This window comes from Mus musculus, chromosome 2, assembly GCF_000001635.26.
Source record: "Mus musculus strain C57BL/6J chromosome 2, GRCm38.p6 C57BL/6J".
Classification (NCBI taxonomy): domain Eukaryota; kingdom Metazoa; phylum Chordata; class Mammalia; order Rodentia; family Muridae; genus Mus; species Mus musculus.
In genome coordinates, this window is record NC_000068.7 from 13,198,625 (window position 1) to 13,216,631 (window position 18,007).

At 41.7% G+C, this 18,007-nt stretch overlaps 1 protein-coding gene across 2 annotated transcripts in view; it reads right to left on the reverse strand.

Moving 5' to 3' along the window:
- Rsu1 (Ras suppressor protein 1) overlaps nt 1–18,007 on the reverse strand; it is a 194,472-nt gene that overhangs the window by 121,658 nt on the left and 54,807 nt on the right. The window lies entirely within an intron of this gene.

Sequence of the window (18,007 nt, forward strand, 5' to 3'; positions counted from 1 at the left end):
ATGCAAGAAACATAACTGAACTTGGTAGGTCAAATGAACAAACGAACAAAACAAAACGAAAAATAAAAACATAAGAAGAGAAAATCTGAACCTGTTGCAAAGAGGTTTCAGTGAGAGAAGAGGGGGGAATGAGAGAGAATACTGGGGTAAAATGCCAAAAACTTGGTGTGTGTGTGTGTGTGTGTGTGTGTACCTGAAGTGTTCAAACAAAACTAAAACAAATAGTTTTCCTTCCTACTTTATAAGAACAGCAACAACCAAACCAAACCAAAGGCAGATAAACAAACAAAACCCCTAGGATATTTAATGGTTAAGTAATCTTTGTCCTCTAGCTCTGTATCCCCTGGAGGGAGTGGAACAAGGTTCCAACCCAAGACAAATCCCCTAATGTCCAAACAAGCTCCACCAGGCAGAGAGGAGCTGTGTGCACACTGCTTTACAAACAAGATGACATCCTCTGGTACCTGAAGGTGTTTTCTTATTATTGAACCAGCTCTTTGAACTCCACAATGTTTTCTCTAACACTGCATCCCCAGATAATGAGGAAGGAGTTTCAAGCAGCTAATTGACAGCCTCCCTTACAACACAGGGCTTTCTCAGAGACCCCAACCAGGCAGGGAGCACTCGGGCCCCTCCTCTTTTACCTGCAATGACAGCTGTCTAGGACTTGAGAGTCTAGTCACATGGGTAGAAAGTGAAGACGTTCCACCTGGCTGCACATTTTGATATAATTATTTGGCCCTGATATTTTGGGTGCAGGTGAGTAGATATATATCCACCCAGAGCATATGATTCAACTTTTCTGCTAAACTGAAAACAAACACCCTACTTTTTCTAAGGTTTTAAACAAAAAACAAACATTGTTTCTGGCCAATTGAAGTTCAGATATAAACCAACAGGAATGTCGTTTTCCTTGGCAACAGCACAGAGCTGTTTAGGGGTGGACTGCAGCTAAGCTCAGGTAAGCCACATGGGTCACATCACATACCAATGGTGTTGAAACATCCAAGTTGGCTCCTCTAAAAACCTAGTAAATATCATCAGGCCATGAGTTTGGCCCTAATTTCCAGGAGTCATGAAGGAAGCATCGTCACATTTCTGCCTGTGGCTCCATCCTGGGAACACACATGGACACCTCCTGTGGTGCTTTGAGTAAACAGTGAAGCAGTAAAGTAAGAATTTTAAAACAGTATTCAAGACACCCCCTAGCCAAACCCTGTCGTGCTAATGACTTCTACTTTTAGATGACAAGTCGTGCTATTTAAACAACCACATTTTGCTGCAAGACAGCCTTCAGGAGCAGGTACCAAGGCAACCAGCCTGATGCTGGGCTTTGGGGAGCTGTGGAGAGCTGGGGAGGAAGGACACACTGAGAAGGTTCCAAATCGCCACCACAAACTCAAAGAATTATACAAAGGAAAACGAAGAACTGGACTTCGTTCAACATCCATCTGGCATCCTTGCGAGGAGTGAAATAGCTCAGGGCCCCCTTCTTTAACCAATTTCACATTTCAGAACGGCATGGAAGGAAGATCCAAAGCCACTCAAAAAGATGATTTGAAAATGATTTCTGTGGTTGACATTTTGGTGATATTTCTGGACATGACATCTTTGGTTGATGACTTAGGTATAGAATATGGAGTTAGTAATCCTTGTAACCTACTCCTGCAAGAAAAGCTACATGCAAGACATTGCTGCTGTCAAAATACGTCACCAGAGACTCATATATCAAAATAGTTTTGTGTCAAAAGCTATTAATCATAATATCAATATATAGAATGAGGAAGGCAAGCAATATAAATTTCATTTCTTCCCAATATGAATAATAAAAATCTGTCATATGTACATCTACATTCTGACTCAAACCCAGAATGGAATCTCAGCAGAAATATGATCCCGAGGCAGCACGGTGCAGAAGTCCAGCCTGCCCAACCGCCCAAGCAGAGGGTGAGGCACGGACCCACCACGTGGAGAAAGCCGTGAGCAAGCATCATGCTGCTGAGGTGGTGACACCTTCATGCTAGCTCAGTGACGCTGACTTAATCTCCAGAAGTGCAAGAACTAGCTTTCAGCTTTCGTTGTTGCTGTTGTTGTTGGCTTGGTTTGGTTTGGTTTGGTTTGGCCACTGGATTCAGACAGTCTGCTATAGCAGCACAAGGAACTGATACAGTCCTACATAGGCTTTTGCAAAGAATCACAGTATCCCTTTCCACTGGTTAAGCTGGTCCATGCTTTAAGGAACTATTGAAAAAAAAATCTCTGCTAGATGCTGCCACCTATTTCAAAAGGTGGAGTAAAATGAATTTATTCTCACATTGGTACAGAAACTATGCAAATACACAGGCTTTGACACTTACAGGAAGCTATGAAATATTATTAGTGATAATCCCTAAAAGATACTTCCAAATCATTGTCCTGATATCCTTCAACTTGCATAACTGTGGCTTACATGGCTGTTGGTTTTCTCTGACGAGATTGAGAAGTTAATGGATGGTTGAGAAGTTGGTTCAGTGGTAAAGGTTTGTCCATGTAAGCCTGGGGTTGTGAACTCAGAGCCCCAGAACCCTTGTAAGACCTGGCTAACCCTACTGCTGGATGATGGCAGACGCGGGAATCCCTCAAGCCCTGGAAGCTGGTTCAAATGAATCGATGAAGTTCAGGTTCACTGAGAGACGCTGTTTCTAAACAGTCGGGTAGACAGAAAGGGAGTTAGAGTCAAGGTTGACCTCTGGCCACCACACAGACACATGAATGGGCGCCTGCATGCATGCATGGACACAAACACACAGACAACAGACAGACAGGCAGGCAGGCAGACAGAGAGACAGACAGGGAAGGGAGAGGGAGGGTGAGTGGATGGATGAAGTCCACACCAGCTCCTGACACTAGAGAAGTAGGTAGTGAACAAATGCACGCTGGGCAGCAGAGAAAAGCCCCCTGCATGCCATTGGCTCTTTATGATCCCATTCCTGGCCATAATATTCAGAAAGAAGGTATTTAAGGCACTGAATATTGTTATGCATACCTATAATTCCAATCCTCAGAAGGTGGCGGCAGGCTTAGAATTAGATGTTAGCTGGGACTACAAGGTGACTATCATAGCTTGGGCTACATTGTGACCACCACACCTAGGGACTATCTAGCAGGACTTTGCATCAAAAAGCAACAATGAAAACCGAAAGACAGGAAACCTTTGGAACCATTAGAAAGCTTTAAACTAGGATATGAGTGAGTTGTGGCTTCTTTCTTCTTCCTTGGGGCCTTAGCTCATTGCTTACAACAAACATAGTTTACTAAGATAGCTCTAGTAATCCCATCTTCTCCTCACCACCATGCACTCTGCATAGGGGGTCTGGTTTAGTTGTGAATATTCCCTTGGCCAACGGGTCACTGGAAATATGAAGTATGCAATAAGTTGGCAAAATCCTGGATATATGAGTACAAATAGCTTGTGCACACAAGATGTAACTTGTGACAAGTCCTGAAGGGACCATCACATGAACCCTGCAAAGTAAGAGGACTCTGGAATGAGTATGGTATTTTCACCCACCAAAACCAATGTAAGTGTACAGATGGACAAGAAAGATGATCCTAGATCATCCATTTTATTTTCTGCTGGGATATAATATATTATAGGCTGGACAACTTCTAACAAAGATACATGCTTTGGGCACCATTCTGGAAGCTAGGAAGGACTGTATCAAGATGTAGGTGTGTAGTGGGGCCTTCCTGCCTTATCATTACAGGGTACTGCACAGTGAGAGAGCAAGGATACCTACTGCTCTTTCTTCTTCTCTTCTTCCTCTTCCTCCTCCTCCTCTCTCCTCCTCTCCTTCCTTTTTCTCCTTTTTCCTTTCCTTTTCCTCTTCCTCTCTTCTCTTTTTCTTCATAAAGTCTATAATCCATCCTAGTGATTCTTACCTACATGATCTCATCCAACTGGACGTATTGCTCATGGGCTCCATTTCAAAAGGCACCAGCACGACTTGAAAGCTTTTGTTTTCCTATCACATGAATTTTGGGGGAACGCATTCACAGTCAGAGCACTCTTCTGTCACTCAGGCCCCCTAGCTGACCAGATTTCACAAAAGAGCCAAGGAAATAACACCCAAGAAAGTTCTACCTAGTAGAAGTAGACATGAACATAAAAAGCTGTGGTCGACATTATGGCTAAGAACTGACACTGAGCAATGGAATAGGCAAGAAAATACACACATTTGTAATAAATTGGTGTTCAAAGAGCTGTTAAAGAAATAATACATACCAGAAAGTTTCATACATACACACACACACACACACACACACACACACACACACACACCTCTCCCTAGAGAGCTATAGAGAGTTAATAATTGATAGGAAAAGGAGTCATATTCAGTGGTAGCCACTAGTTAATTGCCCATGGTCAACTAAATAGCCTCTCACCTCCCACCTATGATCATGCAAGCAGGCATCATCCTGTAATGACTCTTCTGGGAGCACAGAAAGTGAGGAATAATATTTTTTTGGATGTCAAGTTGGGTAGGTCATTTTCTGCATCCTCTTATAATAAATTACAGCTCGCTGAGTCTTTGGGATAGCAGTTGCTTTCACTTGAGTCAGTCAACTGAAATGACCAAGCAGTGAACCTCTAACACTGACCACTGATCTTGCTAATTGCATGCGCCACTACAATTGCTTCTGTGGTTTCCACTCAGCAGGCTCGGTTAACACTGTTTCAATTGCTAAATGGCCAGAACATACTCAGTGACAGATTTCGTGTTTCAACAGCAATTTATATAACTGACGGCCACCGGTTGTTGTAGTGAATTGTGATTTATTTGCCTCACTGTGTAGCACATAACCTTTTAAATGCAAGAGGAAAAGCCAACTTCTTTTGAAAGCGTAATGTATGACCATCTTCTACTTTACCCTGTGAACTGGGTTTGAAAGAGAAGGGGTCAAGTGAGTGATGTAGTTTCCTTTCTGTGGCTCTCCCCTCAGTACAATGAGTTTATGTATGGGGCTTCTATTACTTAATCTTCATTTGCATACTGCATATGAATCCATAGGAAACATGAGAGACTTACAAGCGGAGCAGTAAGCCAACAGTTGGCTAAACAAACCTAAAATAAAAAGTTAACACAGGACTGTTTAGGGGACAAATGTTATACTGAAGACTCCATGGGTAATTACAGAGTACCTTAATAGTTTCCAATTTATATATAAAGCTTCCTAGGTGGAAATGTAACCCTAGTTTCATGGGTTTCTCAACAGAATCAACATCTTCTGACAAGTTACAATAATGCCTTACAATATAGCAGTAGCTGTAATAATTAAAGGGACTAAACAATGAGATTACATCAAAGGACATCAGGTACTGTTACAGACATGGGAGAACCGGTTAGATCCTCTCCCCACAATTTATGTAAGGCCCAGTATCTCAGAAAGTGGCTGTCTTCACAAACAGGGACATCATTGAGGTGATTCACTAACAATGATGTCCTGTGATTGGACATTAATCCAATCTCTATGGTATCCAGAGGAGAGAAAGAGATTTAGATACATATAGAAAAGTGTGTGAAGACATAGGATGAGGAAGACAAAGAGGGAACAGTCTTCCATGGGTGAAGGAAAGACGTATGGAACAGACCCTTCAACAATTCCAACACTCAGAAAGATCCAGTCCTTGGTATCAGACCTCCAGCCTTCACGATGAGGAGAGAGATCAATTTCTGTTATTTGAGCCACCTATGTTGTAGCCCAACACTACTTAGGAAACTAACACAGTCTTAGATATGCAATGACATAAAAGGCAATCAAGACTAAGAGATTAACCTGAGGAGTTAAAACATGACAGGGAAATGGTACCCAAGATACACTTAAAACATGCTTAGCGATGGACCCATCTATGTCTGCTAAGAAACACTCTCAGTGAATGGACGGCTGAAAGAATTCCTTCTTGAAGCTGTGTCAAACAGTAAGAAAAACACATTAGGTTATTGTTCTCCACATGCGCAGGTATTAAAATCAATCCAAATAACTGCATCCAGGCTCGATGAGACAATAGCGCTGTGAGTGCTTCTAGGTATCAGGAAAGATGCAGTTCAGGACTAGACCCACAAAAAGAGGAAATGTGTTAGGGAAATCCCATACTCTTCCTTGTTTTCTCCCTCAGGCATTTCTAGGCAGTTAGGCCTGAAGTGAGAGATCAGACAACACAGAGTTGAAAGGACAGATCTCACAATGTGTCTACAAAGGAAGCAAGGCAGCAAGAAGAAGAAAGGAGCTAGGAAAACGGGGGGGGGGGGGCACACATAACAAAACAAAACAGCCACAGAAGGATTTCCAGGAATCACTGACTCAACAATGTCAACAGCTAGTACAAGTGTCCTCAACTCAAAACAAAAAGCCCCAGGCGTGAACAACTCCAGATAGATGTAACTGAACTGAATTGGAGTTGGCAGAGAATCAAGAACTAGGCCCAGAGCATCCTGAATGCAGAGACTTCACTGTAAACAAGGCCATCCAGAGGAAATCTGATGAGCTGCTGTAACCTGGTCCCTAGTATGCCTGCATCCTGATCAAGCATTAAAAACACCTTCAAAGAATGAAGTGGCTTCCAAATAACAAAACTCCTAGCTGGAATTCAGCTTAACCGTCTGCAAGGGAAGATAGTAGAGTCCATGTTCTCAGGGACACAGTGTTCAGGGCTAGAGATGGAGCTTGGTCCATAGGGTGCTTGCTAGGCATGCTGGAAGTCCTGGGGTCAATCCCCAGGCATTGCATACACTAGGTGTGGTAGTGCAGTTCTATCAGCCCAGAGAAAGAGAGAAGGAAGCAGGAAGATCAAAGTCCAAACATCCTTGGCTACATAGGAAGTTTGAGAGTAGCCTGGACTACATATGACCCTGCCTAATAAATTAATTAATTTAATTAGAAACAGATGGACATACATACACATTGCCTTCTATGTAATAGACCATAAAGCAAATCAGTCAATACATTTTTACTTATTATTATTATTTTTAAATTTTATTGTATGTACATTGGTGATTTGTAGGGCAAGTGTAAGGCTCTTGGATTCCCTGGAACTAGAGTTGTAGACAGTTGCTATATGGGTGCTGGGAGATGAACCCAGGTCCTCTGGAAGAGAAGTCAGAGCTCTTAACCAATGAGCCATATCCTCACCTCCCAATCAACACACTTTTAAGTGTTAAAAGGATGATGGCTAGAAAATCTGCAGCACTGTAAGTCTGAAATCAGTAATAGAAACACTAATGGCCAAGTTTTAGAGAGCCAAAATTCTCAAATTTGAAATAACTAAAATGTAATCAGAAGGGTAATTAGAAACTATTTTAAGCAGGAAAATATGGCAAATACTGAATATGTGGCATAAGGCTAATATAGTAGTAAGGGAACCTGTATATATCTAAGTGCTTATTTTAGAAGAGGCATTGAAAGAGAAAGCTAACTTCTCACCCAAAGCTAAAAACAACAAACAAACAAATAAATCAAACTGGTAGGAAAGTAAGTGGAGGGGAAGGGAGCTTAGTAAGAAGTCAAACACGGGTAAAGAAACCCCAACTACAAAGCTAGTTCTCTGAAAGAACTAAATCGCTACTAAAGTCCCTTCTGAACCAATCCAAGGTGGTAGGAGCAAGAGCAGAGATGCAAATCCCAACTATACCAAGCCAACACAGACAGCATTGATTTAAAAGGTGCACATCAGCATAAGAGGTGCACATAAGGTTTCTGAGACACCCAATTTACCATCAGACAGTAGGAGAAATAGAGAAATAGAGAGTCTTCAGAGAACCGGAGAGTAAAACTGTAAACACACGGGCCACACAGCACTGCTACAGAAGCAGAGAAGCCATGCCCGCACAGAGAGAGACTTCGCAGACTCCTCCCACCCTTCAGCTGGCTCTCACAGCACGGGGTGTGGCCATGCAGGCTGGTGGAGAAGACGCTTTCTCCAGGTAAGAGCTGTTCATTGGTGCAAGGCAAGAGTACCTGCACACCCCTTCCCAGCATGCACCCAGAGATTCTAGTTAGGGAGGCAACGGCATTCCATTTGTGGTTATACAAGAGCACCTCCTCACTGGACAACTGACAGGAAAGAGTGAGGCTATGACTGCGCAGAGGAGGCTGTCTGAGGCTGAGTAGCCCTTATCTGAAATGCCTGGGTCCAGGGGAGTTTGAGATTTTACATTTGTTTCAGATTTTGGAATATTTGCATTTGCATAATGAGATATCATAGGGATGGGCCCAAATCTAAATTATCAATTTGTTTATATCTGTAGCCACAGCAGACAAAGCCTGAATCCCGTAGCCACTGCAGACAAAGTCGGAAGCCAATTCTATACAGTAGTGTTATGGTATCTGTATTTGGACTTCAACCTGCCACAAGAGGTCAGAAGAGGAATTTTCCAAGGAGGGAGTTCTACTGGCTTCTAGTGAGTGTCAGATTTCAGACTTTTAGATTCAGGAAGCCAGGTAAGACATAAAGGTAAACCAGACAGGTGGGTAACAGGGAGCCTATGGTTATGCAAAAAGAGACATTACTAGCCATTTCTATTTTGCAAACTTTGACCATTTGCTTCATTACTTCCTTCTTTCAGCGATTATTGTTATCAGTGGAGAGAAATTGCTTCATTTACTATTGTTCTCCAAACCAGCAGACATAAGAACACATCCCCCAGAGAAACTAGTATAAAAAAGAAAACTGAATATGGCCATCCAATGGGGTGGTAACTGAGGCCTAGTATAAGCTCAGACTAGCTTCTTAGCATTGAAGTCCAGGGCCTTCAAACTGACTTAAGTTCACATGGCATATTTAGATGCTCTGATCGCAGACTAGTCATTGCAGGAAACTAGAACACATGAACAGTTCCAGAACGGCCTAAAGGAACATAGTCTTGAAACTTGATCTGTAACGACTTATGAAAAAGTGTAGTTGCAGCTTTGTCACTAGATCCCTGGGGTAAGCAATATAAAGGAAACCCATCCCCGGTCTACTCCAAAGTGTTCACACTCACATTTGTAATATTACCCGAGGTCAGACTGAGCATAGCATTGCTCAAGAGATGCTCTGGAGAGAGATGCCATATAACTACAAAATATATGTATTCAGGTGATGAGAACTGTATTTACAGACATGCCCGTGGAATAACAAAAATTAAATCTTGGAGCTTGGTTACTGCCGGCATTTCTCTCAGGGCAAGAACACATTTAGTGTCCCATTAAATCAAAGGATGCCCACTGCAAACAGTGGCATGCTTTGCCAGCTGGTGCTAACACAGATTGATGCACGTGTTCAATCACCCTGAACCTGATGTGCCTCCGGAAATTTACACTGCACAACGAAAAGGTTTGATATGACACAGCTTCCCACCCCCTTTACGACAGTAACTCATCAGGTAGAAATGCGGCTCACTTAGCAAGTTTAAAAATCCATGCTTAAAGCATTTTCTGGGGCCAATGATTCACTGGAAAAGAATATGTAAAGCGGGACTTGTTAAAAAATATCATGGAGGAGGCTTGAGAGGGGGTCGTTTTTGATGATCAACTAAAGGCCATGGAGAATCAAAAGATGTGAAACATGGCCCTTTTTTGTGAAGTCTGGTGAAAAATAGATTACCACAGGAATATCATGAAAAAGCCAGCCAGCAGTGCTAAGTCAAAATTTAAAGTTTGGCAAAAATTTTGTATTCTTTTCACTTTCCTTTTTTTCCACATAAAATTAGGGAACATGTTTGGGATCATTACAATCTGTCATCTAATGGGATATTATACCTCCTCACTGGCTCAATATCAACATGTTTATAAATTACCAGAAGGAACACTTAGTTTTGAAATCAAGAGATCTGAACTAAAAATCAGATCCTTTGAACATAAACGATGTCAATGTAATTTGGAGTAAATGAAAATCCCTTTTAGGGTCCCCTTACAGAGACTGCACCGAGCTCTTCCTTCAGAAAAACCACAACTGAGACGGACTTTAGGAGGCAATTTTGCAAATAGAGATATTTGGGCAAAAAAAAAAACTACGGTAATACGTAATTCTATTAAGTTTAAAAACAGCCTTAAGATGTGAGTAACCAATTTTGTACATAGACAAGTAACGTGGCTTTTGGTAGAAAGAAACTTTGCAGGGGCAGGAAAGATTGCTCAATCTTTCCAAACACGTGTTGCTCTTGTGGAGGACTCAGTTCAGTTCCCAGCACCTGCTTGTGGAGCTAAACCTGTCTGTAACTCCATCTCCAGGGGAGATCTGATGCCCTCTTCTGGAACCTTCACTATGTGCACGCACACATACAAAGATACACACACACACACACACACACACACACACACACACACACACAGCTAACAAATTTGAAAAAAAAAGATAGAAAATGAATGAGCCTTTGCCACTTGGTGTATCTATCTCTTCAGCCACAGCAAACCATGTGCCATTCCATAGTCTTAACAGTAGGTCTGTTACAGTATGTATCTTCATTAATATATACAGCTTTTTAAAATAAGATTTTCTTTATATAGGCCAATCTATATGTTATTTTGTCTTTAAAAAGGCATGAAACAAAGTGGTTAACAGCCCAGCATCCTATTGTTCTCAACGTGGAGAACTTACCACACACAGTGGCCTGACTTCCACTCCAAGGCCCAGTCTGACCCCGGTGTAAGCTTACTTTTCTTATGACTAGGACAAAATGCTTGACTGAAACAACTGAGGAGACGAGAGAGATTTAATTGGGCTCACAGGTTTGAATGACACAATCTAACATGGATGTGAGGCCATAGTAGCAGAAGCTGTGATGTCTTTAGTAGCAGGAAACTGTGGCTGCTGCTTCTGACATCATGGTTGATCAGAAAACAAAAAGAACATGCTAGAGCCAAAAGTGGGCATGAACTTCAATGCCTGTTCTTAGTGACCCAATTTCACCAGCTCATGTCTACAGACTCCCCAAACAATGCCATCAGCCAGGGACCAAGTACCTGAGTCTGGCGGGGGGCGGGGGGGGGCATTTCAGAGTCAATCATAACAGCTCCCATGCATCCTTGGCATGTCATTAATCTCTTTGAACTTTCTGTTACTCACTCACTAATTGGGGAGAAGGACCCCAATTTCTCCAGGTTGTTAGAGTTCGAGTAAAATGATACTTATAAAAAATATTGAGTAGGCACGTTTATATACTAAATATTGGTTTTCTTTTCTTATATTGTTTTATGTATTCGCTAGAGCAAGACAGAGAATAAAATAATTTTAAATAAGAAACTATTTAATACAGATACAGTGTCAACAAAGACAGGTGCTCTTGGCTCTCTCTTCTTGTCTCTCTTCCTCTCTCTTCTCCCTGGCTCACCTCAGGAAACTTCCACCCACTTACCTAGGCGTATCAGCTACTTTTACGTCACTGTGACAAAGATCTCACAGCAAAAACTTATAAGAGCGAAGATTCTTTGGCTCACACTTCTGGAAGTTCTCTGCCCATCATGATTGTGAAGACAGGATGAAGTTCATGGTGGGAGAGGGGATTAGGAAGCAGAGATGCCACAATCAGGGACTACAAGTGGCAGCCCCCAGGGTCAAACTTCTACGAACCTCTTAAAGGTTCCACAGCGTTTCAATATAGCACCAACCTTCTAGAGAATAAACGCTTAACACATAAGCCTCTGGGGACATTTCAGATTCAAACTATAAAACTATGTCTTCCCAAATTCCCTCTGTCAGGCTCCTCAAGAACATATATACGTTTAGTGATTTGTTTGTCTGTTTGCAGGCTTCCTACAGGGGCATCAAGGCCAGAATCACAATTTACCTCTTCTAATGGGCATAGAGAAAAGAAACAGAATAAATTAATGCTAAGGAGAATATGGAGGGTCACTTTATTAAGCCCCCATGGGTGAGTGTTTGCCAGGAGCCACCACTGACCTCCTTTGTGTGGAGGAATAGAGCCCAAGTCAGAGAGTTACGAACAGGAAGATTGTCCAACTCAAGTATCCGTAGGCAACGGTGGCATGAATATACCAGGCAGGACAGAAAAACTAACATGAATTCATTAAGGCCTCAAGGGACATGCTTGGACTTTTCTACAGTAGAGTTTGAATGAATGACGGGTGCCTATTATACAGCTTTAACTACCATCTAGACCAACCTCTGACTGCTAGCATTCGATGAACTAAATATCTGAAACCATCTAAGTATCTAGTAAATAACAGGATAATTATTTTTAATGATATTAAAAATTACTTTTTAATCAGTACCAAAGCAGATGTGAGACCTAAGCTACCCTGAGGCCTGGTCTCCAAAAATATTAAATTAAACCTAAGAAAATAAAATAGAATTTTTAATGAAAAATTAAATTAAAAAAAAATACTGCATCTTACATAATCTCTTCATTTTCATTTGACCAGGGACAATTAAACAATGAAGTCAGCTTGGGCAATGATTCTGGTGAACTAGAGAAAATACTAGAGACAGAAAAGAGTCACTGTTAGTCTTAGTCGGATTTGGCAAGTGATACTCAGGTAGCTTTCCTTCAAGGTCACCAACGTGGAGACAGCAAGGTTAAGTGAGGCAAACTACTGTCACCTACAGTGTCTCCCTCCTTGACTTCAATCCCAAAGGCATTTGTCTACATAAGTTTGGAAAATAGTTTACCCAATGGGCTATGAATAGTCACCAAGCTTCTGGAAGAGGCTTCAGTAACTGTAGGTGTCATCAAATTGAAAGGCACATTCCAGATACTTAAAAAATTTATCCATATTCTTCTGTTGCTTTAGAACTATTTTTGGTACTAAAATCTGTATTAATTGGGCACTCTTGAGGAAAAGAACTGACAGAACAAATCTCTATATAAAAATGATTAATTAGAATTACAGGCTGTGGTCCAGCTAAGGCCAACCATGGCTATCTACCTATGGAATATCCAAGAATCTAGTAGTTGTTTAGTCTACAAGGTTAAGTGTCTCAGCTGGTCTTCAGGATATTCTGGAAACCCAAAAAAGAAAGCACCTCTCATCTTTAAGGTTTGAATTAAATGTGCAATAAGTGAGAGTTCTCAGACTACTTCTTCCCTTTCTCAGCACTTTACTCAGGCTTCATTTTTAACACCATAGGATATATCCTCTTTACCGACCTAGCTAGCTTTCTGTCTTTGTCTGTTGTCTGTTGGTCTCTTTCCCTTTCTTCCCACCTGCCTTTTTCTGTATCCCCACTAGAACAACAGCTCCATATGATATGTCTCTGCTTATAATCCCTAGCAAATATACAAAATATGGGCTTAATAAATACTTGTTGAATAAGTGAATTCTCCTTCTTGGGAAAGCAAGTCCCTTGAAATGAAAGGGGGGGGGGGCTAAAGAAGAAAATTAGTAATTGCTGAATGAATGAATGAATGAATGAATAAATAAATAAATAAATAAATAAATAAATTAGCAGGTAACCCAATTTATATCTAGCACTCTAGAGACAACTATTAATTATTTTTTATTAGATATTTTCTTTATTTACATTTCAAATTTTATCCCTCTTCCTGGTTTCCCTTCCAAAAACCCCCATTCCTTGTCCTCTCCCCCTGCTCACCAACCCACCCACTCCCACTTCCTGGCCCTGGAATTCCCCTATACTAGGGCATAGAGCCTTTATAGGACCAAAGGCCTCTCCTCCCATTGATGACCGACTAGGTCATCCTCTGCTACATATGCAGCTGGAGCCATGAGTCCCACCATGCGCACTCTTTGGTTGGTGTTTTCGTGTCCAGGAGTTCTGGGGGTACTGGTTGGTTCATATTGTTGTTCCTCCTCTGGAGGTGTAAACCCCTTCAGCTCCTGGGTCCTTTCTCTGGCTCCATCTTGTGTTCAGTCCAGTGGATGGCTATGAGCATCCACTTCTGTATTTGTCAGGCACTGGCAGAGCCTCTCAGAAGACAGCTATAACAGGCTCCTGTCAGCAAGCACTTGTTGGCATCCACAATAGTGTCTGGGTTTAGTGATTGTATATGGTTAAGATAAAAAACTCAGGTGACAGCAGATGCTGGTGAGGATGTGGAGAAAGAGGAACACTCCTCCATTTCTGGTGGGATTGCAAGCTGGTACAACCACTCTGGAAATCAGTTTGGTGGTTTCTCAGAAAATTGGACCTGAGGACCCAGCCACTCCTGAGCATATACCCAAAAGATACTCCAACATGTAATAAGGACACATGCTCCACTATGTTCATAGCAGCCTTACTTATAATAGCCAGAAGCTGGAAAGAACCCAGATGTCCTTCAACAGAGAACAGATACAGAAAATGTGGTACATTTACACAATGGAGTACTACTCAGCTATTAAAAACAATGGATTTATGAAATTCTTAGGCAAATGGATGGATCTGGAAGATATCATCCTGAGTGAGGTAACCCAATCACAAAAGAATACACATGATGTGCACTCACTGATAAGTGGATATTATCCCAGAAGCTCAGAATACCCAAGATACAATTCACAAACCACATGAAACTCAAGAAGAATGAAGACCAAAGTGCGGATTCTTTGATCCTTCTTAGAAGGGGGAACAAAATATCCATGGAAGGAGTTACAGAGACAAAGTGTAGAGCAGAGACTGAAGGAAGGACCATCCAGAGACTGCCCCACATGGCGATCCATCCCATATTAGTTACTTTTGCATCATACAGAGAAAGGACTTGACAGAAACAACTTAAGGGAGAAAAGGCTTATCTTGGCACCTGGTTTCAAAGTGATCTCAACCCACCACCATGGCAATGACAATAGTATGGTGGTAGGCTAAGAAAGAGAGAAGGCTGCATTAGAAGAGTGGCTGAAATCTTCAAAGACACCCCTCGCCTCGGTGGCATAGTTTTGCCAACCAGGCTCAGCCCCATAAAGGCCACACACCTTGAAATGGTACCCAGAACTGGGAACCAAGTGTTCCCAGGAGCCTGGGGTGATGCTGCTCATTCAAACCATTACAAGGTGCACAGACTGACACGGAAGCAAGTACTTTATACCAGAAATATGGTCTGAGTAACATATACAAGGAAAAGAAGAGCCAAAGAATTCCAAGCAAGCCTCTGACTTTTATTTCGCTGCGTTCCTTCACATCCTTGGATCAGACAAGTCAGAACTCATCCAGATTCCTTTGTTTGGCTGAAATTCTCTCACCAATGAGGTTTCAAATTACCAACTCTGGGTTTACTTGAAAGAATTTTCACAAAATCTTAGGAGCACTTGCTTATTCCAATATGTAAATAAATAGATAGATAGATAGATAGATAGATAGATAGATAGATAGATAGATAGATAGATACAACTTGAAAATACACCCTGAAGATACCACGGAGACAGAGGATGAGCTGAATGAGAGGAGGGGCTTGGTTCGGATGGTCATGCGCACAAATAGAAGCCATTCCTACTGTGGTGCTCGCTTAGTAACTCATTTTGCAAAGCCCATCTCTGGCACATTTTGCATAGTATTGCAGCCTCACTCATGGACCAGCAAAGCAACTCAGAGTCCAGCCATGCAACTGGTCTGTCTCTCTGTCTCACCCTTCCTTCTCACCATCTTGAAGGGGTGCTATCCTTTGGTTCCAAATCAGAAGTACATGTCTAGGACTCTTCTTCCTGACAGATGGGTGAGTGTCTACTTTCCTGACCACTGTCCATCACAGTGTTCAGGAAAGAGGGTCAGGAGGAGAGAATGACAGGCTCAAGTACAGCCACTGTGACTCCAGAGCTGAGTCCTTAGGGATATGTCACCCCTCCACCAAAGGTTTGTTCACCACTATCATGACTGCATGAGAGACTGCATGGAAAAGTACTTATCATAGTAACCTAGCATCCAAGGCCTTACTAGCTGTTATTATATTACCAGCTAGCATGCCACCCTTGGCTTTTAAAATAACCAAAACTAGGTAATGCTCAAAAAAGGTAATTTAGAGTCTTCACCTTTATTTTGGATTATTAACTAAGACTTCCAAGACTTTCCTGTATATTTCAAATTAACGTATTCACTTCAAAGTAGAAAAAGACTACCAGGCAGACGTGGACACTGACATTGTCTAGGTATGAGCTTGTAAAAGCAGCATCATGGAAAAAGGTTTTTGGTATTTTTTTTAAATTCTATTCCTAAAAAAATTAAATTAAATTAAATTTAAAAATTGCACAAGTTGCTATTGGATAGCTTAAAGAAAATATCAAAGAAAACTGATGACATAGAATATTTACATCAAATAAAAAAAGAATAAAGTTTTAAAATACATAGATTAGTCTATTCTGGTTTTGGGCACATTTCTAAGAAATTATCCAATAAAAAAATTGCCTAGCCAATACTTTATATTACCACATTGCTTGAAGAATTGAAAAAAAAGTCAAAGTGACAACCAAATGCATATTTACTTCTTCCAGTTTTACTAATCACACTAGCCAAAGACACACGTCAGAAGCGCTGAGCGAGCTTCATCCTGTTACACAAGGCTCTGTCTCACACATGGAGTTTTGATTCAATAACGTAGGAGGAGGTGGGTTATTTATGTTCTGTAAAAAGTCGCCAAGTATTGCTAATGCTAAAATCCATGGTTAACAATTACTTCCCCAAGTCTTTCCTTAGGCGAGATTTTCCATCTTAGAAAGTTTTCACTAAACAGCATGTGATAAGACCCTAGACAGGGTCCACTAAGCCCAGGCTGGCCTTGAACCTGGGACAGCCCTATTTCAGCATCTCAACTAGTAGGTTTACAAGTCTGTACTACATACAGCAACATCATCATCAACAACAACAACAACAAGATTTAGGGGGCTCCCTATGCTCTGTTCTTTCTGTGAAGAAAGGTGCTAAGTTACCCCTTAGCCCTGATGCAGGTTACCAACTTGAGTCCGCTGGGAGAGCAGTAATGCTCTAACTACCAGGCCACTTCTCCAGGAACCTGCTTACCTGTTATACAGCACTTGGCTTCAGAAGTAGAGTTTCCTGTGTGGGAACCAGGAGTCACACATGGCAGGGAAACTGCTGACTTGTGGCTGGTGCTGGACACTAGACAGAACTCAAACTGTGCCTGCAACCTTCCTACCACCTTTGTATCCAAGGTTGTCACCTCCTTAAGTCAGTCAGTAGGTTTTGTTTGACTTGATGCCTTCTGCCAAGCATGGGGAGAAAGCGGGGGACAGATGTGAAAATGTTCTTTCTCTCATGTCATCTTATATCCTCATTTGTAACGGCTGGCCTTTGAAAAGCACCGGGTCCTCTGTGTAGAATGATTTTTGTCCAAGTGTGAGTCAGAGTGTTGTTGTTTTCAATGTGCTATATTGATGTGGAGAACCAAATAATCAAGAAATTGTATCAGTTCAAGAAAGCCAGGTGGCTCTATCAAAGGATAGAAGAAATGACAAGTCAGTGAACTTTGTGGCTTTATTGTTTCTGTTTAAAGAGTCTCACTGTGTGACCCAAGGTGGCTCGTGGTTGGCCTACCTCCACTTCCCACGAGCTGGCATTCTAAGCGCATGCCACCTATGAACTTGTTGCAGAAGGTCAGTACCAATTCAGCAGTGGGCTGAAGCTGTGGGTTCAGAGGTCATGAGAGAGAGAAGCCAGACACCTACCCTGGACCACACAGGGACTTGAAATTTAGCTACCAAGAACAGGCCCAAGGAGTTACCAATAAGTGTACATTTAACAATTCTCACTGGAGATGACATCAGGGCAGAACCAAAACCACCATTGGGAAAGGCAAAGTTTCAAGTAGCTGTAATTAATACGGTTTATCAAGTAGGTGAAATTTTCTGGGGGGGAGGGGGATAACTAACAGATAATAAGAGTATTGATTTGATAAAAAGGTATTACTAATGTAGCAAGATCCAGAAAGCTTACTCAGCTCACACACAAGTACTCTAAAGGAAGCTCTAACCCCAAGCCCCTCTGATTATACCACCATGTTCTAGGCAATCCCTGGACAGCAATTTCTGAGATGCTGCCCCCTATAACTAGCTGTATTACAGAACGTCAACTCATAATATCAATAACAAA